The sequence below is a fragment of the Hevea brasiliensis genome, chromosome 9 (assembly GCF_030052815.1).
Source record: "Hevea brasiliensis isolate MT/VB/25A 57/8 chromosome 9, ASM3005281v1, whole genome shotgun sequence".
Taxonomy (NCBI): Eukaryota; Viridiplantae; Streptophyta; class Magnoliopsida; order Malpighiales; family Euphorbiaceae; genus Hevea; species Hevea brasiliensis.
This window is the reverse complement of record NC_079501.1, coordinates 71,762,386-71,772,349: the sequence shown is the minus strand read 5'-3', so window position 1 is coordinate 71,772,349 and position 9,964 is coordinate 71,762,386. Positions and strand designations below refer to the sequence as shown.

At 33.7% G+C, this 9,964-nt stretch overlaps 1 non-coding gene across 1 annotated transcript; it reads right to left on the bottom strand.

Moving 5' to 3' along the window:
• Positions 1-3,351: 3,351 nt before the first annotated feature.
• On the bottom strand, positions 3,352-3,458 carry LOC131183479 (small nucleolar RNA R71). Its single transcript, XR_009151534.1, has one exon. It is a non-coding gene; the product is annotated as a small nucleolar RNA R71 (small nucleolar RNA).
• Between the last annotated feature and the right edge of the window lie 6,506 nt (positions 3,459-9,964).

Sequence of the window (9,964 nt, the reverse complement as noted above, 5' to 3'; positions counted from 1 at the left end):
TAATGCTTAATGCCAACAAGTTTTAAATGAAAAATGTGGTATGTTTGAAGTGCCAAAGTCAATGTACATATTTTCTATACAAAAGTCAACATTTTTGTTGACCAATGAGGTGAATAGTATCACCAAAACCAAAAATTGGCAATTTTGCCAAAATGACCTAAACTTTGAGAAAGTGACCAAAACCAACAAGTTTTGAATACAACATGTGGTATGTTGGGAGTACTAAAACCAATGTACCTATTGTTTATGCAAAAGTCAACATTTTAGTTGACTAATGAAATGAATAATGACATGAAAACTTGAAATTCAAAAATTGTGAAACTTAAAAATGCAAAATGCCCTAGTAGGCCTAATGTGATTGGTTTGGATAGTTTGGCATGCCAATAGGGTATTGTTTTAGCAGTACTGCGAAAGGAAAGGCTTTATGCCTGTGTTCATGGCTTTATGCCCGTATTCATGGCTTTTATGCTCGTATTCATGGCTTTTATGCCCGATTATGTGATATCATGGCTTTTTAGCCATCGATCGCATACATGGTTGACGTTCTGCGTCCCATGGTATGACGGCCCGAGGCACCGCGGTGTCCAGTGCCAACGACCCGTTATCTAGTCCAGTCGTCCAGTATAGGTTACTTGGGCATGGAAAAGTATAACCGTGATTGAACTGATTATTAAAGAAAATACGAAAATTAAGTATCAGGAATGATTACAAAAATACAAAGAAGCTCAATATCATGCAGAAAATAATTAACGAAATGCATGAAGAAGTTAATATCATGAAACATGATTAGCCTCGACTAAATAATAAGTTAGTAATTATTCATTTCTTATGAACACAATAGCAAGGAAATTATTATTTTTATTTGCATATTATATTTTCTTGTATTATTGGCACTACTAAGCTTTATGCTTAGCGCGTCGCTTTTGCAACGCGTAGGTACTGAAGATTTGGACAGAGGGCCCAGTAGACCATAGATTGGGTAAGGCCGTTCACAGTTCTGCATAGTGTCCGTGTCACCTCACAATCCACAGTGCATTGGTAGGACACTAGATTCCATTTTGTATTTTGAGATTTTTGTAAATTTTGTAATTAAACTCTTATTTTATCATGTGTATTTGAAACAAATGTAATATAATTTTGTATTAATGTAAGTACTTGTAAATTGTGATTATAAATCACATGTGAGAATTTATTTATGATTTGAGTCTAATGATGATGTGAAATGAATGAATGACAAATAGAGGAATTGTTAAGAAAATTGTGTTTGTGAAAGGAAAAGTGAATACATAACTGTGACTTGTACATGATTATCACATGAGATGAATGATTGAGAAATGAATGGTGAAAAATGTTGAGATTTTGATATTGAAGTTTGAGAGTGATGAGATGATTGAATATGATCATAGGAAGTGTTTTTCACAGGTTCCGAAGAACTGTTTTCTCCATTTTTAGCCGGTATTCTGCCGGATTTTCTATAAAATTCTCGGAACCTCAAATAAATTATAATTTCGATAAATGGCTTAAATAAATTATATTTCACAAGTTATTTTCAAAACTATGATAAAAATGAATTAAGATAAAATAGAGAGCTCCGGCACACTGAGTGGCATAACTTGCTCGGCTACACTGTAGTCGGGTAAGGGGTGTCACAATATAAAAGCATCATTTTCTAGTTTTTTCTATAAGAAGGAAGGAGAGGAAACAATAAGAGAAAAAGAAAAGAAAAATTACAAATATAGAAGGGAAAAGGGCACCATCAATTCTGCAGAAAAAGAGCTGCTACAGCAATTTTTGGAAGCTGCAAGACATAGAGTTTTTGGTCCCTCTACCTGGGTTTTTCTATTTTTAGTCCTCTATCATGTTTTTCTTTACTTTTCATCAATTTCTCTTGTAAATACCAACATGAGTGAGTAAACTCTCTGGATTTCAGAGTTGGGAAATATGTTTTAGATTAATTTATGGATTTGGACTGGTTATTTCCATATTTTATATAAATATGAGTTTTGATTCCTTCCTTGTGTGCTTGATTTACTTGCTTAATGTTGGTACCTATTGGGTATTATGTTAATCTCTGATTAAAGGACCAAAAGGTTTAGGTCATTGATAGATAATCAAGGATTGGAACTTAAAGAAATAAACTAGGGTTTTAAGAGGAATTAATGATTGGTCACAAAACTTAATGGGTTTTAAAGTAATAAAACATCATACGAAAGTAGGTTTGGTTATTTTAGAACACACTTTGGTTTACTTGAAAAAGATATCAAAAGAATTAAAAATCATTCACCTTCAAACTCTGTTTTCCCTTAAAATTGGAATACCCAAGACAAATCCCAATTAATTTATGCATAAACCCCCAACTCTGGAATCATTTTTATCATAATTAGACTTTGATTCAAATTACTAGTTATTAATTTCGTTCAATTGCACCTATATTTAGAATTTATTTGCTTGCTCTTTACTCATTTTAATTAGATTTATCAATTTACTTTGCTCATTTACATTTACCATTTATTCATTAATCATAAGCCCAAATAATCACTGCATTCATAGTTTGGTACTCAAACGGCAAATCCTTGTGGGAACGATACTTAACTTATCACTTTATTACTTGGTACGACCCATATACTTGCGGATTCGCCCATCAAGTTTTTGGCGCCGTTGCCAGGGAATTGATTTTTGTTTGATATTGAACGATTGTTTCTTTGGTTAATTTGGGTATTTTTATTTTTATTTTATTTTTAATTTTTTTTACCATTTTACTTTGAGAATTTGTTTATTTTGTTTTTCAGGTACTTTTATTTTATGAGAAGGACAAAAAGTGAAGAAATCAATTTATTCTTTGATCCAGAAATAGAAAAGACAGTAAGAGCTTTAAGAGCAGAAGCTAAGAGGAGAAAAGCTGAATTTAAAGCTCAACAACAATAAGAAAGAGCGCAAGAGCAACAGCAAGAGCAACTACAAGAAGAGATGGCCAACAACAATAATAACTATTTTGTGAAGGATCACGCCTATCCTAACATTGAGAATTTCACGCCAAGTATCACAAGACCAAGAGTAGAAGCTAATAATTTTGAACTGAAGCCTGCACTGTGTTAGATGGTACAACAATCACAATTTAGGGGAAGTCCAAGTGAAAGTCCACATGTTCATCTAGCACATTTTATTGAGATTAGTGATATGTTGAAGATAAATGGAGTTTTTGACAATGTAATTTGACTCAAATTATTTCCTTTTTCTTTGAAGGACCGAGCTAGAGAGTGGTTACATTCTTTGCCACTGGGTTCTATCACAACATGGGATGAACTTTCTCAACCATTTTTAGCTCAATATTTTCTACTAAGCAAGACAGCTAAGCTAAGAAATGAGCTGACTTCTTTCAAACCTAGAGATGATGAGAGCTTGTAAGAAGCATGGGAGAGGTATAATGATTTGCAAAGGAGATGTCCACACCATAGGATTCCTAAGTGGATGCTTGTTCAACACTTTTACAATGGAGTTTCACCAGCTATTAGAAGTACAATTGATGCATCTTCTAGAGGTGATCTTATGGAAAAATCTGAAGATAAAGCTTTTTCTGCTCTAAATAAAATTACTTATAACAACTACCAGTGGTGTTGTGAGAGGAATGAGATTAAGAAATTAGCTGGTATGTTTGAGCTTGATGCCATGAATATAATTAATGCTAAGTTTGATGCTTTGATAAGGAAGATGGATAAGCTAAGCATGAAAGTAGACTCTTCAGTTGGAGGTTCAAGTAATTTAGTAGATGTTGGAGCTGCAAATGTCAACTGTGCAACTAAATTTCCCACATTTGGTCAAGATTTTTCAAGTGAGCAAGTGGATTATGTGGAGAACTACAATCAAAGACCAGGTGGTAACCCATTTTCTGCAACTTATGATCCAGTTTGGAGAAACCACCCTAATTTCTCTTGGGGAGGTAAACAAGGACAACACCAAAATTTTCAACAACCTTCTGGGTATCAACAACATCAGAATTTTCAGCAGAAAAGAGGTCCTCCTCCTAGAATTCCTAAACCTTAAAATGGACCTACTCCACCACAATAAGCACAACTAGACAAGACAGCTAGATTGGAAGCCATGATTAAGACTCTATTAGCAAGCCATCAAAGTCAACAAGAAATGATTTCTCAATTAGCATCTAAAGTGGATAAAATGGCAACACATAACAAGATGTTAGAGAATTAAATAGCTCAACAAGCTAGCTCTTCAAATAGTAAAGCTTTTGGGAAGCTTCCTAGCCAACCTGAGAATGCAAGGGAGCAATGCAATGCGGTTATTTTAAGAAGTGGAAAGGTAATGGGGGAAGTATTAGTAGTATGCCCTAGAGCATATCATTTAGTATGTATCTTGTATATATTTTATTAATAAAAGGCAATTTCACTTTTCCATTTACATAATGTATTTATGTGTAATAGAAAAGGTCCATTAATATTTTGCTAGAAATTCTATTCATAAGTTGTTAAGAATATGAGTGACAGTATTTCCAGCACAAAGTATCATAAATTGGTTTACAATCGAGGATACTTCACACAGAACATGACTTATCCAGAAAGATTGTAATCATGTTTATTCCCAAGGTATTTATATGAGATATAAATAAGATAGAATAGTGAGTCTCATGCCATATAACAAATATGATAGACACTTATACATGATAAGTAGGCCGAACTAGTGATGCATATGACAAGCACATGGAGTTTACTCTTGTCAATGCATTGTCATATATCATATCAGTGCATATAATCTTTAGACCTGAGATAACACAATTATCTTGTATATAGGTGGTTTGAGTTTGATACTGCTTTCATACTTGTACTGTGTATAGGTATATGGGCATGTTTTGGCTCTTACTAGTTGTATATGGATATAGGTGTTGATTAAGATGGAATCTGTTACCCTAAGTAAATAGGGATAAAATCCTATGTTAATTTAATTATTCTTGATGTTTCAAGTTCCTGGCCAGGACAGACAGATTTAGTCAGAAAAGAGTTTTTGACAAGAAAATCTAATTAATCAAGAACTGGAATTAAAAGAAAACATAATATTCATAGCAAATGGGGTTTGACATAAACCATGACTCCTGCTCGAATTGAGATTTTGTAACTGAGAGATTCTAGTGCATGGTAACATATGATTATAGGTTCATTTAAGGTATTCCTTGTTACTAATTGGGTGGCCATGGCACGCTATGCTAGGTGTCAACCATGGTCTATGAGATGTCTAAAATGATTTAGAGAAATCATTTATGGTAAGAAAGAATTTTGATGATATTAAGAGTTGATATCATATCTCATTGCCAATTAGTGATGAGCCCAGTGAATCATACACATACACAAGTTAATCTCCAAGTTAAAATGTGATTTAATTGAATAATTAAAGAGTTTAATTAATTAATTAATTAAATAAGTTTGGTTTGCAATGAGATTGCAAAGTCCCTAGCATGGCTTGAAACAAAATCTAAGTTATTGGATGTATATTACAAGTCAAATTTCTATTTAAAGTGTTTAAATATGGATTTAACTGTGAAAAATTAATTAAAAGAGATTAATTAATTAATTAATTTATATTTGATATAAATTGATTTGAAGAGGAGAAATAATGATTTTGGGTTGAGAACTCAAAATTATTACATAAGGATAATTTGGTCATTTCACATGGTGATATGTGGCACCATGAGATGGTGGCACATGGCATCATATAAGTTTGCCATTTGTCTTCCTATCATGCAAGGTGATCAAAGTCAAGATTAAGTCTAGCTTTGACACTTGGCTTAATATGATTAGGTTAATTAAAAATAAGATGCAATGTGGTGGTGACATGTGGCATAGGGTTTAAGTGACTTAATGACCTATGTATAAAAGGAAAAGAAAGAAGAAACAAATCATTCTTCTTCTTCTTTAAAAGTGGACGGCACAAAGGGTTCACCATCTTTTCTCTTCTTTTCTCACTCAATTCAAAGAGAATAACCCAAATTCCTTTGAATTAAAATTGCTAGAAATTATTTCTAGTATCCTATACACACATACGATCTCTCTAAAGGTAAAAACCGAAATTATAATTGGTTGGCAAAGGCTTGAGAAGCTAATTTGGGGGCTGCTCATTGGTGATCTTGGTGTGGACAAGCTAAAAGGATAACACGTGGGGTCCTAGGTGCTTCCTAAAGGTGCCAATTGCATCCATAGTGCATCAAAGAGGTTAGTGCTCAAACTCCTCTTTTAAACTAGGGTTTAAATGAATTAATTTGTTAATTCATAATCTTGAATGGCAAAGATAGATCCTAATAATATTAAAAGTATTTTAATATGCAATTGAGCATTGAAATTAATTAGGCACATAAGAGATGTGGCATGATGCATGAAACCCTAGAAGAAAATTTTTAAATTCAATGCTCTAATGAACTAATCACCATGCTTTCGCTCCTGCAATTGGTATTAGAGCCACTATATTTGCTATTAGGATTGTTTATGAGATTTAATTGTGTGATTTGATCAAATTATGATTGCTCTAATGCTGGTTGGATGCATTAAAGAGGTGGCGGCATCAAGAGAATGAAGCTAACCTCAATGGTGCGCATGGTTTCTTGGGTTCAATATACAATTGTTGTATATCTTTAGGCCTATATCTAATTAAATTATTTAATTAGGAATTTTAATTGTATATCTTTAGGCCTATATCTAATTAAATTATTTAATTAGGAATTTTAATCACACAATTAATTTATTAAACTTTTTTTTCAAGGTATTTCTAAATTTAAATTCATTTGAATGAGATTCAAATATGAAATTTTAAATTTGTTTGAATAAGATTCAAATCTGAATTTTTAAATTTGTTTGAATGAGATTCAAATTTGAATTTTTAAATTTGTTTGAATGAGATTCAAATATGAATTTTTTAGTTGAATATGAGATATTCAATTTAATTTTAGTATGTATGTTTTATTTAATTGTTAAATGGTAATATGCATGATGGATGATTATGGACAATCAAAGACCAATGTGATTGGATTTATTTCTTTTATTTTCTTTGGGTTGTAAAATAATTAATTTTTATTTTAGTGGCATGTATTATACGTGTTGTAATAATTTGGGTTGTAATTTCATTTATTTGAGGACATTAAAGTCCATGATCTTGTAAATTTTCCTTGGTATGCCAAGGATTACAATGTAATTGGATTGCAAGAAGATGAAGGAGGTCAAGAGCATTGGTGGGACCAATGGGAGGAAATCAAGATCAACTATTGATTATGTACTCCTTCAGCAACTCTTGTAAAATGAATGAATAAAATACACCTAGGAATGCCCTGATTCAATTCTTGGTGGCTCAGAATTGAATCCTTTAGAAGTCCATGATCATACCATATTATTTGTTTATCCATGTATGCATGAGATGTATGGGAATGTATGCAAGTATATAATATATACATGCAAATTGGATAATATGCAAAGTGAGACCAAAATAGTAATTAAGCCGACCACTAAATCTTCCAAACAAATGATTAAGTTAAAAATGGTATAATTAAAGTAATTATATCATGGGCCCTCCATTGAGGCAATTATTTTAAGAAATTTTAAATACTTGCATGTGATGCATTTAATTTAAGAGATTTTCTTAAGAAAAATTGTTAAGCATGAGATGTTGTAAATATGTAAATAGTTGATGGCTAATAATAGATGTGCCTGAGGACATTAAAATTATTTGCATGTTTACTGGCTCAATGGGATCAACTTAACTAATGCAAGATAAATCAATAATGGATGTGTTTGAGATTTTGAGCATTAGGGGCTAGATAAATGATTGAACATCACATGAGATGTGATGGGTAAGGAGTTGCTCACTTATAGTTTATTGTAATTCCAATAATGGATGTGCTTGAGGATGATCAATAAGACTATAAGAATTCAATCACCCAATAGAAATCCATCCAACTAGGATTTCCGTTTCCTACTTTGGAAGTGTAGGATTCGCCAAGTTAATGAGAGGACCAATTTGATTAAAAGACCATAATCATTTTGGTTAATTACTTGATACATTTACTAATTAATCTAGTTATTTTCTGTAGTTATTCTTTTGAGAATAATGAGCACACAATAACCACCCCCATCCAATATACTTGCGAGCATACTTGATCACAATAGGTTGACGGGACCTAATCTTTCTGATTGGCTAAGAAATTTAAAACTTGTCCTGAACCTAGAATGTATTGGATATGTTCTACACTCAAAGGTTCCTGGTCTCTTACCACTAGAGGCCACTCAAGAGGAATATGACACTTTGGACAAGTGGTAGGAGCATGATATGAGAGCCAAATGTTACATGCTTGCTTATATGAGTAATGAGTTACAAAAGCAACATGAAAATATGCAAAGTGCAAGTGAGATTCACCTTCACCTGCAAGAGTTGTATGGTGAGCATAGCAAGAATGCTAGGTATGAGATATCTAGGCAGCTATTTCGAATGAGGATGTCTAAGGGGCAGAATGTTGGGGATCATGTCCACAAGATGATTCGGCTTATAAAGCAGCTGGAACATCTTGACTTTAATATGGATTTCCAACTGCAGACGGATTTGATCCTTCAGTCCCTACTTGAGTTTTGGGAATTTTGTGACAAATTTCCATATGACTAAGCAAGAATACACCTTGGATGGTTTACTTAACATGTTGGTTATTGCCCAAAAGAATATGAAGGGCAATAAAGAAAAAGAGGTAGCTTTGATTGCATCTTCTTCTTATGTTGGAAAGTCCAAAAAGAAGAAGGGCAATAAGAATAAGAAACCTCAAGTTCCAAGACCTTCCAAGAAGATAGCCAAACAGAAAGGGAAGACCAAAGCTAATGGAGGCAAAGGAAAGTGTTTCCACTGCCAGAAGGATGGGCACTGGAAAAGGAACTGCCCAGAGTATCTTGCTTCTTTGAAGGATAAAAAGGATACACCTTTAGAAGGTATGTCTATATCTTGTTATTTAGATACTGATGATGTTCATAGTTCATCTGCAGCTTGGGTTTTAAATACCCGTGCCATTTCTTGTAACACCCTAGGCAAATCCCACATCGGCAAAACATGGGAGAGATGCTGGGTTTATAAGTTGGTGGTTCATAACCCCTAATGACGCATTTTAAAACTGTGAGGGCTTCGGCCCAGAACGAATAATATCACTAGTGGGCCAGGCCATTACATTTGTGGTATCAGAGTAATGGTTTTAAAATAAATTTCGAACTGTGAATTTGAAATCTTTTTGTCGGTAAATACAACTACTCAAATGTTTGATACATATAGTACATTTACATCAAACATATGAACTAATGGAGAGTAATCTCCTTGTGTTGGTTGTACAGGAATAGAAAATCCTGTGAAAAGATATGGAAGAGAAGAATGAGACAATAGAATAGTCTGTGATGGCAGAAGTACAAGTTGAGGCCCCAGCCCCACAAAGTGTCGAAGGCCCGACTATACCAGTTTTACTGGTACAGATTACTACACAAATGGCCTAGCAAATGGCCACTTTCTTTCAACAAATGGATGATACTCTGTCAGCTCAAGCTCAAGTACAAACCCTAGACCCATAAAGGCAGTGTGAAATGGAGAAGAGGGAGAAACCTATGGGTCAGAGCTTGAACAGTAAATTGGGGAAGAGAAAAGAATTTGAGGAACCCCGAGCTCAGGGATATGACAGAGGCGGATCATTAGGGTAGAGAACATCAAGATCTAGTTGTCGAACAACCAGAAGTTCCTATTCTGTTCATTTTTGCCATGTTTGTGGTAAGCTATATGGAGGTATTTGTCATAAGGCCTCTGGAGCCTGCTATAACTGTGAAAAGCTTGGAAACTTTGTTAAAGATTGTACTAGAGCACCTTGATCTACTCTCCAAAGTTCACAGACAGTCAGTAAAGGTCGAGATAGAAATAAAGTTGGCACTCCTCACAACCATAACACAGTGAATCAACC